This window comes from Hemitrygon akajei, unplaced genomic scaffold, assembly GCF_048418815.1.
Source record: "Hemitrygon akajei unplaced genomic scaffold, sHemAka1.3 Scf000050, whole genome shotgun sequence".
NCBI lineage: Eukaryota > Metazoa > Chordata > Chondrichthyes > Myliobatiformes > Dasyatidae > Hemitrygon > Hemitrygon akajei.
In genome coordinates, this window is record NW_027331936.1 from 2,645,238 (window position 1) to 2,659,712 (window position 14,475).

Here is a 14,475-nt window from a genome sequence, read left to right on the forward strand (position 1 = left end):
AATGCTCAAAGCATCCTGGAATCCACACCGGTTCCTGAGGTCACTGTGCCTCCACAGTAATTACAGTTGGATAAAATCTTCCCTCCTTGAAGTTCTGGTGTCCTGTTACCCCGGTGACTGAGGAAGAGGCTCACCAGAAGCAAAGCAAAAAGGAAGTAACTGTCTCAACCTCACATGTTTTGAGTTTGCTTATGAACAGAATGAATACTGAACACTCAGAAATGTTGAAATGCTCAAACTAAAATACCAGTATCAAGTAAATCTGCTGTCAGTTCCTTCTCCACAACACTTGCAGCAGTGCTGAAGCTGGTCATTAAATACGGTCAGTCTGCTTCAAAAGTCGGTTATCTGTTATTTACAAAATACATTACACAATACATTGTGGTGATAGTCATGAAATTTCCTTCTTTGCTTAGTTAAGCGATTAAAAGTTTTCAATCAAATTTTTGTAGCTTCGAATAACGTAAAAGTACAGTTGACAATACAGGCAAGTTTCTGACCCTACTAATGGATAGAATGATGGAGGAGAAGGTTTGTAGATACATCGCAGTGATTTGTGAGGTTGTGCTATCTGTTCCAAGACATCTCTCCTGATGAAAACATCTTTATCCGTCCACTAGATGCAGACGTCAGTATTTGCCACGTTTCAGTGAGTTTCCCCGTCCCAGCGTGCCCCCATCAGCCATTTGAGAACAGGCCCAGGGACAGCGAATGCTCCAAATACATAAGGCTTCTCATTCCAGGAATCGTTATTATAAACAATTACTGTGGTAAGCACATTTCCACGAATAACAAACTCTTTGGTGGCAGTATATTTATTTAAGAAAACCCGTTGTTTCCTTACTGGCCCGTTAACTGGTTATACGAACTTCTGAAGATCAGCGTGCTCATGTACGCATGGAGCCGAAAGAAATAGGGGAGATCTTCAATGATTTATCTGGGTGTGCATGTACTTGAGAGACAGATATAGAGACATAGAAATGAGGAAACGTTCGTCAGGTCATGGGTTATGTCCAGTTTACGAAACATGTGCTTGCTCGCTTGAAGTGAGTATAGATGGATAAATCGCCAGGCCTGACAACATATTCCCTGGAAACATTTGGGACGCTAGTGTTGAAACTGCGCGAACGCTGGCAGAGACATACAAAACGGTCATAGTTATAGGTGATGTGCCAGCCGACCAGAGGAGAACTAAATATTCTCATTTTTGTGGGAAAGGTTTGATAATAGAACATAGAACAATACTGCACAGTACAGGTCATTCAGCCCACAATGTTGTGCCGACCTTTAAGCCCTGCCCCCATAATACCCTCCACCTTAAATTCCTTCATATACCTGTCTAGTCGTCTCGTAAATTTCAATAGTGTATCTGCCTCCACCACTGACTCAGTCGGTGCATTCCACGCACCAACCACTCTCTGAGTAAAAAACCTCCTAATATTCTCGTTGAAGTGTCCTCGCCTTACCTTAAAGCCACAGCCTCTTGTATTGAGCAGTGGTGTCCTGGGGAAGAGGCGCTGGTTATCCACTCTATCTATTCCTCTTAAAATCTCTATCATGTCTCCTCTCATCCTACTTCTCTCCAGAGAGTAAATACCTAGATCCCTTAATCTCTGATAATAATGCATACTCTCTAAACCAGGCAGCATCCTGTAAAATCTCCTCTGTACCCTTTCCAATGCTTCCACATCCTTCCTATAGTGAGGCGACCACAACTGGACACAGTACTCTAAGTGTGGCCTAACCAGAGCTTTATAGAGCTGCATCATTACTCCGCAACTCTTAAACTCTATCCCTCGACCTATGAAAGCTAACACCCCATAAGCTTTCTTAACTACCCTATCTAGCTGTGAGGCAACTTTCAAGGATTTGTGGACATGTACCCACAGATCTCCCTGCTCCTCCACACTCCCAAGTATCCTGCCCTTTACTTTGTACTCTGCCTTGGAGTTTGTCCTTCCAAAATGAACCACCTCACACTTCTCCGGGTTGAACTCCGTCTGCCACTTCTCAGCCCAGTTCTGCATCCTAACAATGTCTCTCTGCAGTCTTCGACAATCCTCAAAACTATCCACAACACCACCAGATTTTATGTTGTCTGTAAACTTGCCAAATCACCCTTTAACTCCTACATCCAGGTCGTTAATAAAAATCACGAAAATTAGAGGTCCCAGAACCGATTCTTGCGGGACACCAGAAGTCACAACCCTCCATTCCGAATGTACTTACTCCACCACGGCACTCTGCTTTCTGCAGGGAAGCCAATTCTGAATCCAACCGGCCAACCTTCCCTGGATCACCTCCCTTTTGACTTTCTGTATGAGCCTACCTTGTGGTACCTTGTCAAATGCCTTACTAAAGTCCATGTAGATCGCATCCACTACACTACCCTCATCTATATGCCTGATTATCTCCTGAAAAAAAACTCTATCAGGCTTGTTAGACACGATCCTTCACAGAGACATGCTGACTGTCCCTGATCAGATCATGATACTCTAAATGCCGATAGCTGCTATCTCTAAGAATCTTTTCCAATAGCTTTCCCACCACAGACGTAAGGCTCACTGGTCTATAATTACCCGGACTATCCCTACTACCTTTTTTGAAGAAGGGGACAACATTCGCCTCCCTCCAATCCTCCGCTACTATTCCCGTGGACAACGAGGACAGAAAGATCCTCAGCAATCTCTTCCTTCGCTTCGTGGAGCAACCTGGGGAATATTCCGTGAGACCCCGGGGACTTATCCGTCCTAATGTATTTTAACAACTCCAACACCTCCTCTCCCTTAATATCAACATGTTCCAGATCTTGAACCTCACTCATATTGTCCTCACCGTCTTCACATTCCCTCTCATTGGTGAATACTGAAGAGAAGTATTCATTGAGGACCTTGCTCATTTCCACAGCCTCCAGGCACATTTCCCACCTTTATCTCTAATCTGTCCTACCTTCCCTCCTGTCATCCTTTTGCTCTTCTCATAGTTGAAGAATGCCTTGGGGTTTTCCTTTACCCTACTCGCCAAGGCTTTCTCATATCCCCTTCTTGTTCTCCTCAGCCCCTTCTTCAGCTCCTTTCTTACTACCCTATATTCAGTAGAACCATCTGATCCTTGCTTACTGAACCTCATGTATGCTGCCTTCTTCCACCTGACTAGATTTTCCACCTCACTTGTCACCCATAGTTCCTTCACCCTACCATTCTTTACCTTCCTCACTGGGACAAATTTATCCCTAACATCCTACAAGAGATCCCTAAACATCGACCACATGTCGATAGTACATTTCCCTGCAAAAACATCATCCCAATTCACACCCGCAAGTTCTAGCCTTATAGCCTCACAATTTGCCCTTCCCCAATTAAAAAAAAAATCCTGTCCTCTCTGATTCTGTCCTTTTCCATGATAATGCTAAAGGCCAGGGAGCGGTTGTCGCTGTCCGCAGATTCTCACCCACTGAGTTATCTGTGATTGACCCGGTTCGTACCTAATACTAGATCCAGTATGGCATTCCCCCTAGTCGGCCTGTCAACATACTGTGACAGGAATCCGTCCTGGACACACTTAGCAAACTCTGCCCCATCCAAACCATTGAACTAATCAAGTGCCAATCAGTATTAGGGAAGTTAAAGTCACCCATTATTTTAACACCTTTCCAAAATCTGCCCCCCAATCTGCTCCTCAGTATCTTTGCTGCTACCAGGGGGCCTATAGAATACTCGAAATAGAGTGACTGCTCCCTTCCTGTTCCTGACCCACCCATGCTGACTCAGAAGAGGATCCTGCTACATTACCCAGCCTTTCTCTAGCTCTAATAATATCCCTGACCTGTAATGCTACCGTCCTGCCCTTTTTCCGCCCTCTCTATCCCTTTTAAAACACTGAAATCCAGAAATATTGAGAATCCATTCCTGCCCTGGTGCCAGCCGGGTCTCCGTAATAATTCATGTATCCAAGCTCTCAGTTCATCACCTTTGTTGCTGATACTTTTTGCATTGAAGTACACTCACTTAAGCCCTTCTACCTTTACACCCTTTATTCTGCTTCTCTTTCCTCAAAATGTTTTTAAATGTTAGATCTGGCTTTACTACGTGAACTATGCTTGCAGTTCTCGCATGACCTTTATCCTTCTACACCTCACTATCTGCCCTAATACTCTGGCTCCCCTCCCCCTGCAAATCTAGTTCAAACCTCCGGAACAGCCCTAGCCAACCTTCCTGCAAGGATATTAGTCCCCTTCCAGTTCAGTTGCAACCTGTCTCGTCTGAACAGGTCCCACCTTCCCTGGAACGAGGCCCAATTGTCCAGAAACATGAAGCCGTCCCTCCTACACCAGCTCCTTAGCCACATATTTAGCTTCATTATCTCCTTATTTCTAGCCTCACTAGCACGTGGCACTGGTAGAAATCCTGAGATTACAACCCTGGAGGTCCTGTTCTTCAACTTTGCACCTTACTCCCTAAACTCTCCTTGCAGGACCTCCTCCTTCTTCCCATCCATGTTATTGCTTAGTCCATTTTTGATCTTTACAGTGAGAGAGAGAGAGAGAGAGAGAGAGAGAGAGAGAGAGAGAGAGAGAGAGAGAGAGAGAGAGAGAGAGAGAGAGAGAGAGAGAGAGAGAGAGAGAGAGAGAGAGAGAGAGAGAGAGAGAGAGAGAGAGAGAGAGAGAGAGAGAGCTCATGCAGAGAAAACAGAAAACACAACGATGGCCACCCTGAACGAGAGGCCGTGAGAAATCTGGATCTCACTGCCTTGTCTGAACGGGTGAAAGATGGATCTACTCAGACAGATGGAGCAGTGTCCCGAAGGTGCGATTACTCGGTTTAACCTTCTTTGTCTGCAAGGACACAACAGGTGGAAGGGTCGCTTCCCGCGCCCTGGAATGATGTAAAACAATTGTAGACACCGACTATCGATCCAGGTGAAGTTTGGACCCGATGCGGGACTGGGTGACGAAGGTAAAGTTTGCGGGATAAACCTCAATGGATGAGTGCAGCCTCGGTATCACCACCCCATCACGCTCCCAGGACCAGGGCAAGAGGGGCTGAGCGGCGGCTCATCTCATTCGGTATGTAGTGAAGGTCCCACAACACAGACCGACCCCGGCAGGTTCTGTCCAGCAAGCGCAGAGAGGCCGCCAGATCGGGGAAGTTAACTGGGTGCATTACCTTACATCAGACGTCCACACTCGGGACCAGCCTCAGTACTCACCGATGAGAACTTGTTTTCACGCCGGGATAGTGAACTCTCCCCCGGATTCCCGATTCTGGCGGTGATGGTCGTCCCCTAATCCGGATCCTACAGACGATCCGCCGCCGCCGCCGACCCGCTTCAAAACAGAACTGAAGGGAAGTCAGGACTGTAATTTATGTCATCAGAGCTGGGGGCGGAGCCTCGAAAACAAGGCAGATCTGCGGTAAAATGGGAGCAGGAAAAGGACTCACGTGACTTACACATTCATGTACGTCCATGAAATTGTGCAAAATTTTGCAATTTCCGCCGTCAGCTGAGATTCTAACAACAAAACTTTCTTAAGAATATGCGAATATATCACAGGTCTTGTAGCTATGTTTAGATCGTGACGAGATTTGAAGGATTATTCTAAAGTGGACTGTTCCTTTAAACTAGAGAGAGAGGGAGCGAACAGCTTGTGTACTAATTCAGCAGCAGGGAGACAGAAAGTCTGTGAGTTGCCTTGGAAACTGAGAGGCAGAGCTATATGACGGACAGCTCGTGTTCAGCACTTGGAGATATATATAAGGTCAGTTGACGTTTTAATCAGACACACACCAGAGACACACAAGACACACCACAGCAGACACACACCAGAGACACACAAGACACACCACAGGAGACACACGACTCCTGAGGCAAGGAGGACACTGGTGAGCTTTGTGTGCCCACGACAAGGGTGGGGTTTTTTCTCACAGTGAGGACAGAGGGGTGACCGGTGCGGAGATATCGGTGTGTTTAACCCTGGTCTGGGGTTGATAACTCCACCACAGAAGACGGCATCCCCTTTTCTGTGGTCACAAGTTGGTGACTTTTAAATAACTTTCGGGAACAGGAGGACGACGTGGAGGATCGGCATCGGCATTGGAAGACAAACCAACACTCTAACTCTCTCTCTCCAACTCTACTCAAACCAAATTCCAGAACTGAACTGATTACTTACCATCCCACCGTGAGACTGTATCACCCAATCACCTGAGCTGGGGAAGCTTATTTACTCACCTATATATGTGCATAAACTCTGCTAAACTGTTTACTTTATCTCGTTTTATATTACTTTACTCACGTAGTTACTAATAAAATAGAGTTTATAACGGCAGACACAGACTCCGTGTGTGCCCATTTCTGCTGGCTCTTTAACCCGTTACGAGGTACTTAACAGGCGTCCAAACCCAAAGGCAGTATTCCAAGTTCGGGCTCACCGACCTCTTCAATACCTGCTGCCTCCCGTCTGAGGTGTCTGACTTTGTCTGACTCGGTGGAAAAGGAATGCCGTCTTTTTCAGCCGGATGGACTTGGTTCAGCGAATAAAGGGTTAACCTAGGTGCCAGTGGAAATTGAGGATTCTCAGTTATTTGTGTTACACGGTGTTCTAAAAGTTGGTGATGAGTTGAAAGTTGGTGATGTGAATCTTATTGGAAATATGGAGAAAGGTGCTGTTTCTGGATTTTTGAATAAAGAACTTGGGAGGTTTGGACTGGTTTCGCGACCTTTGTCCCTGCTTGCAGGGCAATGGCCTGTAAATTATGTGAATCTCTGTTGAATTTTGTTTTCGCAATAGGAAGTAAACACATTCAAGGTTGTGGAGTTGTTTTTCACGATTGTAATGCGGAGAGAAAGGATTGTTTTGGTTTTGAGAGACCACCTGACTGGGTTGCTATAGAGACGAGTAAAGCTGAAAGTCGAAAGAACAGAATGGATGGGTTGTTTGGGAATTTTCATAATGTAAACGTGGTCTTCGCAAGCTTAGTAATGGTACTGGGTTTGGTAAATATTAGGTTGGCACCTATCCAGGGTGAAGTTTATTCAGCAGTACAGCTAACAAGCAAGCTTGTGTCTGACGACACACGCACAGATACTGATGTGAACCTCACATGCGCAGTGACCCGAAGCATGTCTAAAAATCAGCTGCTGCTTTAAAGGAGATAGCTCTCACAGAAGTGTAGGTTCAGAGAGAGAGGAGTCAGTAGAATATTATCTTAAGGATGGGGTGTCACTGAGGAAGTGGAGATCCCCTACTGTGCCTGCAAGTGAGGATTGTGACATTGAACATCAAGTTGTGGTCCCGAAAGTTTACAGGGCTGAGATTTTAAACATGGCTCATAGTATGTCTTTAGGTGGACACTTTGGAGTGAGGAAGACAGTAAACAGCATGAGGAAGGAATTCTACTGGCCTAATTTAAGGAAGCATGTTGTGAACTTTTGCAGGACTTGCCATACCTGTCAGGGTGCAGGAAAACCTAATCAGGTGATCCCAGCGTCACCACTTAGACCAATAACTGCTTTTGGTGAACCTTTTTCTGGGATCATAGTGGATTGTGTTGACCCATTGCCAAGGACTGCAGCTGGTTATGAGGATTTGTTAACCATCATGTGTGCGATGTCTAGGTTCCATGAAGCGGTGCCTCTCGGGAACATCAAGGCCAAGACTGTGGTAAAATCACTTATCAAATTTTTTCACACTGATATGTCTACCTAAAGAAATCCAATCTGAAGTAACGTTACTTCAAAAACATTCCGGGGGTTGGTTAAAGAATTGAGAGATAAGCACATTGTGTCACCATCGACCCTACTCAGACAGCAATGGTCAGATCAGAATGTGTGTAGGTGCGTGCTGAGTTATGTTTAGGAATTCAGAGACAGACTTAACAAGGCTTGTGACTTTGTGAAGCAGAATTTACAACACGCCCAGATAAACATGAAACAGGACTATGACAGAAGACCGAGGGAGCAGAGATATCGTTCTGGAGAAAGGGTCCTGATCATGTTCCCTCTCCTTACCAACCCCCTGCTAGCGAGATTTAGTGAACCATGTGAAATAATTAAGAAAATTGATTCTTTAAATTATGTTATTAGAACTCCTGACCAATGAAAGGCTACGCAGATCGTCCACGTAAATATCATCAAGGGTTATCATGACCCAGACCCTGCACCAGTGAGTACCGTTATAACAACGGAGGAGATTGTGGTGTCTGGTACTGGGATACCAGAGCTCCGCGTAGTTTCCACAAGACTCAGAACTTCTGATGTTTTGAAAAATCTTGATGGAAAGACTCAGCATTTGCAGTCAAAGCAACGTAAACAACTGAAGAGTTTAATTACCAAGTATAAAGATTTATTCCCTGACATTCCAAGGCCCTGTACGGCTGTGGTGCATGACGTAATTGTAGATGAAGTTAATCCGATTAAGCAGCACCCTTACAGAATGAACCAAGACAAAAATAAAATGGTTAAACAAGGAATTGAATATATGTTAACAGCCGGCATAATTATGCCATCCACTTCAGACTGGGCGTTACCGTGCGTGATTGTCCCTACGTCGGATGGGAGTATGAGATTCTGTACTGATTACAGGAAAGTTAATGCAGTAACTAAGGCAGATGCTTATCCCATTCCAAGAGCGGATGACTGTATTGACAGAGTGGGGAAGGCTAAATACCTTACGAAGATTGACCAGTTGAAATGTTACTGGTGTGTTCCATTAACTGAAAGGGCGAAAGAAATATCTGTATTTGTGACACCATCTGGATTGTATGAGTACAATGTTTTACCGTGTGGGATGAAAATTGCTCCAGGGATGATGCAAAGGATGATGAATTCAGTGATTCAGGATTTAAAGAATACAGTGATTTATATTGATGACTTGGCTGTATGGAATAACACCTGGGAGGAGCATATCTCAGCAGTAGAGAAACTGTTTGAAAGGCTGTCAAAGGGAAATCGCACTGTAAACCTCGCTGAAAGTGAATTTGGCCGCGCCACTGTCACGTATCTTGGATATGTAATAGGCCAGGGCCAGCTGACACCTATGCAGGCCAAGGTTCAGACTATTCCTGAGGTTCCCGTTCCGACAGGCAGGAAAGCGTTATGAAGGATTTTAGGAATGGTTGGGTATTACCGTAAGTTTTGTAAGAACTTCGCAGACATTGCTCTCCCTCTAACGAAACTCCTAGGGAAGAGTGAAAGATTTGTGTGGAATGACCTCTGCCAAGAGGCATTTGACCTCCTGAAAACCATTCTGTGTTGTCACCCTGTACTGAAAGCACCTGATTTCACTAAACCATTTCCAATGGCGGTAGACGCTCTTGGTGAAGCTGCTGGGGCGGTATTGTTGCAAAAGTGCAGGTCGGTGGGACTAGGTGAGAGTCAGTGTTCGGCACGGTCTAGAAGGGCCGCGATGGCCTGTTTCCGTGCTGTAGTTGTTATATGGTTAAAGCATGATGATGAAATTGAACATCCCGTAGTTCATTTCTCAAAGAAATTTAATGTGCATCAGGAAAATTACTCCACTGTTGAAAAAGAGTTGCTAGCGCTCATGTTAGCATTGCAATGCTTCGATGTCTACATATGTCCTGCGCGGAAACCACATGTGGTTTACACGGACCATAATTCATTCGTGTTTCTGTGTAAAATGAAGGATAAGAATAGAAGGTTGCTTAACTGGAGTCTGATCTTGTAAGAGTATGACATGTAAGTAAAACACGTGAAAGGCACTGACAGTGATACAGCAGATTGTTTGACTAGATGCGAAGTTAAAGTTTGTAATGCTTTGCTGTTACCTAATAATTACACATGTATTGCTTTAAGCTGCATAATCGATAGTTAAGACGCAAATTTTGCTGTTTCATCAAAATTCTTCCTGACAGAAGAGAGGTGTGACGAGACCTGAAGGATTATTCTAAAGTGGACTTTTCCTTTAAACGAGAGAGAGAGAGAGAGAGAGAGAGAGAGAGAGAGAGAGAGAGAGAGAGAGAGAGAGAACAGTTTGTGCGCTATTTCAGCAGCAGGGAGAAAGTCTATGAGTTGCCTTGGACAACGAAAGGCGGAGTTATGTGATGGAGAGCTGGTGTTCAGCACTTGGAGATATATGCCAGGTCAGTCGACTTTTTACTCAGACACACGGGACACACAGGAGACACACGACGCCAGAGGAAAGAAGGACACTGGTGAGCTTTGAGGGCCCACGACGAGGGTGGGGCTTTTGCTCACAGTGTGGACAGAGGAGTGACCGGTGGAACGCTATCGGTGTGTTAAACCCTGGCCGGGGTTGATAGCGTTACGGTGGAAATGGTCGCCTTTCTGTGGCCACAAGATGTTGACTTTAAATAAGTTTCGAAATAAAGGAGGACGGCGTGGAGAACTGGCATTGGCATTGAAGGACAAACCAACACTAATCCCAGAGACCTGTGCCAGTACCAAAATAATGCCACCATCTCGCTATCTCCCCAGCCTCGTGTCACCCCAAACTAACCCCAATGCCCCGTTCAGTCCCAGCTTATTCTCCACAGTCCTGAGTCAGTCCTCAAACCAACCCGCTGCCCTGCTCTCTCCCCACACCCGCGTGTCAGTCCCCAATCGCATCCCCTTACCGCGATCTCTCCCCCGAACCTATGTCAGTCCCCGAATTAATCACACTGCCCAGCTCTGTCCCCGCACCCGCCTGTCAGTCCCCAAACAAATCCCGTTACCACGATCTCTCCCTACGAACCTATGTCAGTCCCCGAACTGACGACACTGTCCTGCTATCTCTCCACAGGACCGAAATTTCCAAATTAATGAATTAGCTAAATGGAATTACGATGGTTTAGGCTGGAATCTCAGAGCTAAAACTGGGAATGGATGTACCCTGGAAAATGCACAACAGAAATGAGGAGGTACTTTAGGCAGCACATACATACGGTTCTGGGTAGGTGAATCCACTATGTTTGACAGAGATGTTCATCTAGTTAAGAGAAAGAATTAAACTAACCAGGTTTAGAAAGCTAGGATCGGACACGGCTGTAGAGTTGCAAGGCAGCCAGGGACGAACTGAAGAATGGAATGAGGAGAACTTGAAACCTCTACAGAAGGCCTACAGCGGGATTAATGAAAATCCCGCGACATTCTAGATGTGTGCGAAGAAGTGGATGAGTAGAGTGAGAGTAGGACCGGTCTGGGATAATGATGAAAGATACGACTGGAGTTGGTGGAGGTGGGACAGGTCCTTAATGAGGACTTCACTTCAATTTTCACCAGTGAGAGATCCTGGCGTTTGTGAGGAACCGTCAAACGGGCTTACGTGCGACAACTGGACGAGGTTAGAAAAGAGGATGCACAGGAACGATTGAAAAACATTCGGATAGATAAGTCCTCTTGTGAAGTTGCGAGAAACCCCAGGTTACTGTGGGAAGCGGAGGAAGAGATTGCTGCGCCCTTGGCGATTACCTTTGCGTTATCACTGCCGCACATGCACTATCAGGGGATTGGAGATGGAAATATTATCTCTTTGCTCGGGAAAGGGAGTAAAGATACCATTGTATATCATAGCCCAGTGCATCCTACTTCAGTGACGGGCAAATTATTGGAGAACATTCCAAGAAACCTAATTTGCAAGGTTTGGGAGAACTTGATTTCGGAGAATCAGAATGGCTTTGGGAGAGGCAGGTCATAGCTCACTGCCTGGTTCAATTCGGTGAGGATGTAACAAAACACATTGGTAAAGGTAGAAAACTTTATCTGGTATAAATAGATCTTAATAAGGCATTTGAAACGGTTAAACATGGTAGGACCGTTCATAGCGTCAGAAGGCTTGTTATCCAGGGAGAGTTGGCTGGTGGATTCAGGACTGACGCCCACAGAAGGCAGACTGTAGTTGTAGATCAAGCGTTTTCTCCCTGGATGTCGGTAACCAGTGGTGTCCTGCACGGATCAGTTTCAGACCCCCGGCTTTTGGGTTTTTATGAATGATTTTAGAAGGTTGTCACCGATTTCAACAGGACAGTGACAGGACGCAGAGCAGCCCTGAGAAATTACAGATGGAGCTCAATCCGAATGTTACGAGGTGTTTCTCTTTGGGAGAATACATTTGAAGGCAGAGGTACTACTTGCTCGAATCCACCGACGGCCGCACATTAGTGCGAGTTCCACAATGGAAACAGAGTGGTGAGACTCTCTCCAATAAGCCGAGGGTGGCTCACCGGTACGAGAACCACAATCGGCACGGAGCGGTGCACTGCAGGAGCAGAAGGAAGTGTGATTGACAGGCGAGCTTGAACACATCCGCTGTTCTGTACATACTCATAGTGACGATTGTTTTATGAAAACAGTTGAGTGAACTCGGCCTTTTATCCTAGGAGCGACGGAGGATGAGATGTGAGCTGATTCAGGTGTATAAGGTAATGAGAGGCATTGATCGTGTGGATAACCATATATAACCATATAACAATCACAGCACGGAAACAGGCCATTCCGGCGCTCCTAGCCCGTGCCGAACTCTTAATCTCACCTAGTCCCACCTACCCGCACTCAGCCCATAACCCTCCACTCCTTTCCTGTCCATATACCTATCCAATTTTACCTTAAATGACACAACTGAACTGGCCTCTACTACTTCTACAGGAAGCTCATTCCACACAGCTATCACTCTCTGAGTAAAGAAATACCCCCTCGTGTTTCCCTGAAACTTTTGCCCCCTAACTCTCAAATCATGTCCTCTCGTTTGAATCTCCCCTACTCTCAATGGAAACAGCCTATTCACGTCAACTCTATCTATCCCTCTCAACATTTTAAATACCTCGATCAAATCCCCCCTCAACCTTCTACGCTCCAATGAATAGAGACCTAACTTGTTCAACCTTTCTCTGTAACTTAAGTGCTGAAACCCAGGTAACATCCTAGTAAATCGTCTCTGCACTCTCTCTAATTTAATGATATTTTTCCTATAATTCGGTGACCAGAACTGTACACAATATTCCAAATTTGGCCTTACCAATGCCTTGTACAATTTTAACATTACATCCCAACTTCTGTACTCAATGCTCTGATTTATAAAGGCCAGCGTTCCAAAAGCCTTCTTCACCACCCTATCTACATGAGACTCCACCTTCAGGGAACTATGCACAGTTATTCCTAGATCTCTCTGTTCCACTGCATTCCTCAATGCCCTACCATTTACCCTGTATGTTCTATTTGGATTATTCCTGCCAAAATGTAGAACCTCACACTTCTCAGCATTAAACTCCATCTGCTAACGTTCAGCCCATTCTTATAACCGGCATAAATCTCCCTGCAAGCTTTGAAAACCCACCTCATTATCCACAACACCTCCTACCTTAGTATCATCAACATACTTACTAATCCAATTTACCACCCCATCATCCAGATCATTTATGTATATTACAAACAACATTGGGTCCAAAACAGATCCCTGAGGCACCCCGCTAGTCACCGGCCTCCATCCCGATAAACAATTATCCATCACTACTCTCTGGCATCTCCCATCTAGCCACTGTTGAATCCATTTTATTACTCCAGCATTAATACCTAACGACTGAACCTTCTTAACTAACCTTCCATGTGGAACTTTGTCAAAGGCCTTGCTGAAGTCCATATAGACTACATCCACTGCCTTACCCTCGTCAACATTCCTCGTAACTACTTCAAAAAATTCAATAAGTTTTGTCAAACATGACCTTCCACGCACAAATCCATGCTGGCTACTCCTAATCAGATCCTGTCTATCCAGATAATTATAAATACTATCTCTAAGAATACTTTCCATTAATTTACCCACCACTGATGTCAAACTGACAGGTCTATAATTGCCAGGCTTACTTCTAGAACCCTTTTTAAACAATGGAACCACATGAGCAATACGCCAATCCTCCGGCACAATCCCCGTTTCTAATGACATCTGAAAGATCTCCGTCAGAGCTCCTGCTATCTCTACACAAACTTCCCTCAAGGTCCTGGGGAATATCCGGTCAGGACCTGGAGATTTATCCACTTTTAAATTTCTTAAAAGCGCCAGTACTTCCACCTCTTTAATTGTCATAGGTTCCATAACTTCCTTACTTGTTACCCACACCTTACACCATTCAATATCCTTCTCCTTAATGAATACCGAAGAGAAGAAATCGTTCAAAATCTCTCCCATCTCCCTCGGCTCCACACATAGCTGACCACCCTGATTCTCTAAGGGACCAATTTTATCCCTCACTATCCTCTTGCTTTTAATATAACTGTAGAAGCCTTTCGGATTTACTTCCACCTTATTTGCCAAACCAAACTCGTAACTTCTTTTAGCTTTTCTAATCTCTTTCTTAAGTTTCCTTTTACATTCTTTATATTCCTCGAGCAATTCCTTTACTCCATGCTGCCTATATCTATTGTAGACATCCCTCTTTTTTCGAACCAAGTTTCAAGGCTTTTTCCCAGGGCTGAAATGGCTGACGCAAGAGGACACAGGTTTAAGGTGCTTGGGTGTAT

The 14,475-nt window shown here is 45.1% G+C and overlaps 2 protein-coding genes across 3 annotated transcripts in view; both read right to left on the bottom strand.

The window, feature by feature from the left end:
- The window catches only part of LOC140721127 (NACHT, LRR and PYD domains-containing protein 3-like), a 301,993-nt gene extending 296,670 nt beyond the window's left edge, over window positions 1-5,323 (bottom strand). For both annotated transcript variants that reach the window (XM_073036001.1, XM_073036002.1), the window contains exon 1: window positions 5,209-5,323. The gene's annotated coding sequence lies outside the window, so the exon portion shown is untranslated. The remainder of the gene's footprint in view (window positions 1-5,208) is intronic.
- LOC140721129 (NACHT, LRR and PYD domains-containing protein 3-like) overlaps window positions 1-14,475 on the bottom strand; it is a 752,838-nt gene that overhangs the window by 714,033 nt on the left and 24,330 nt on the right. The window lies entirely within an intron of this gene.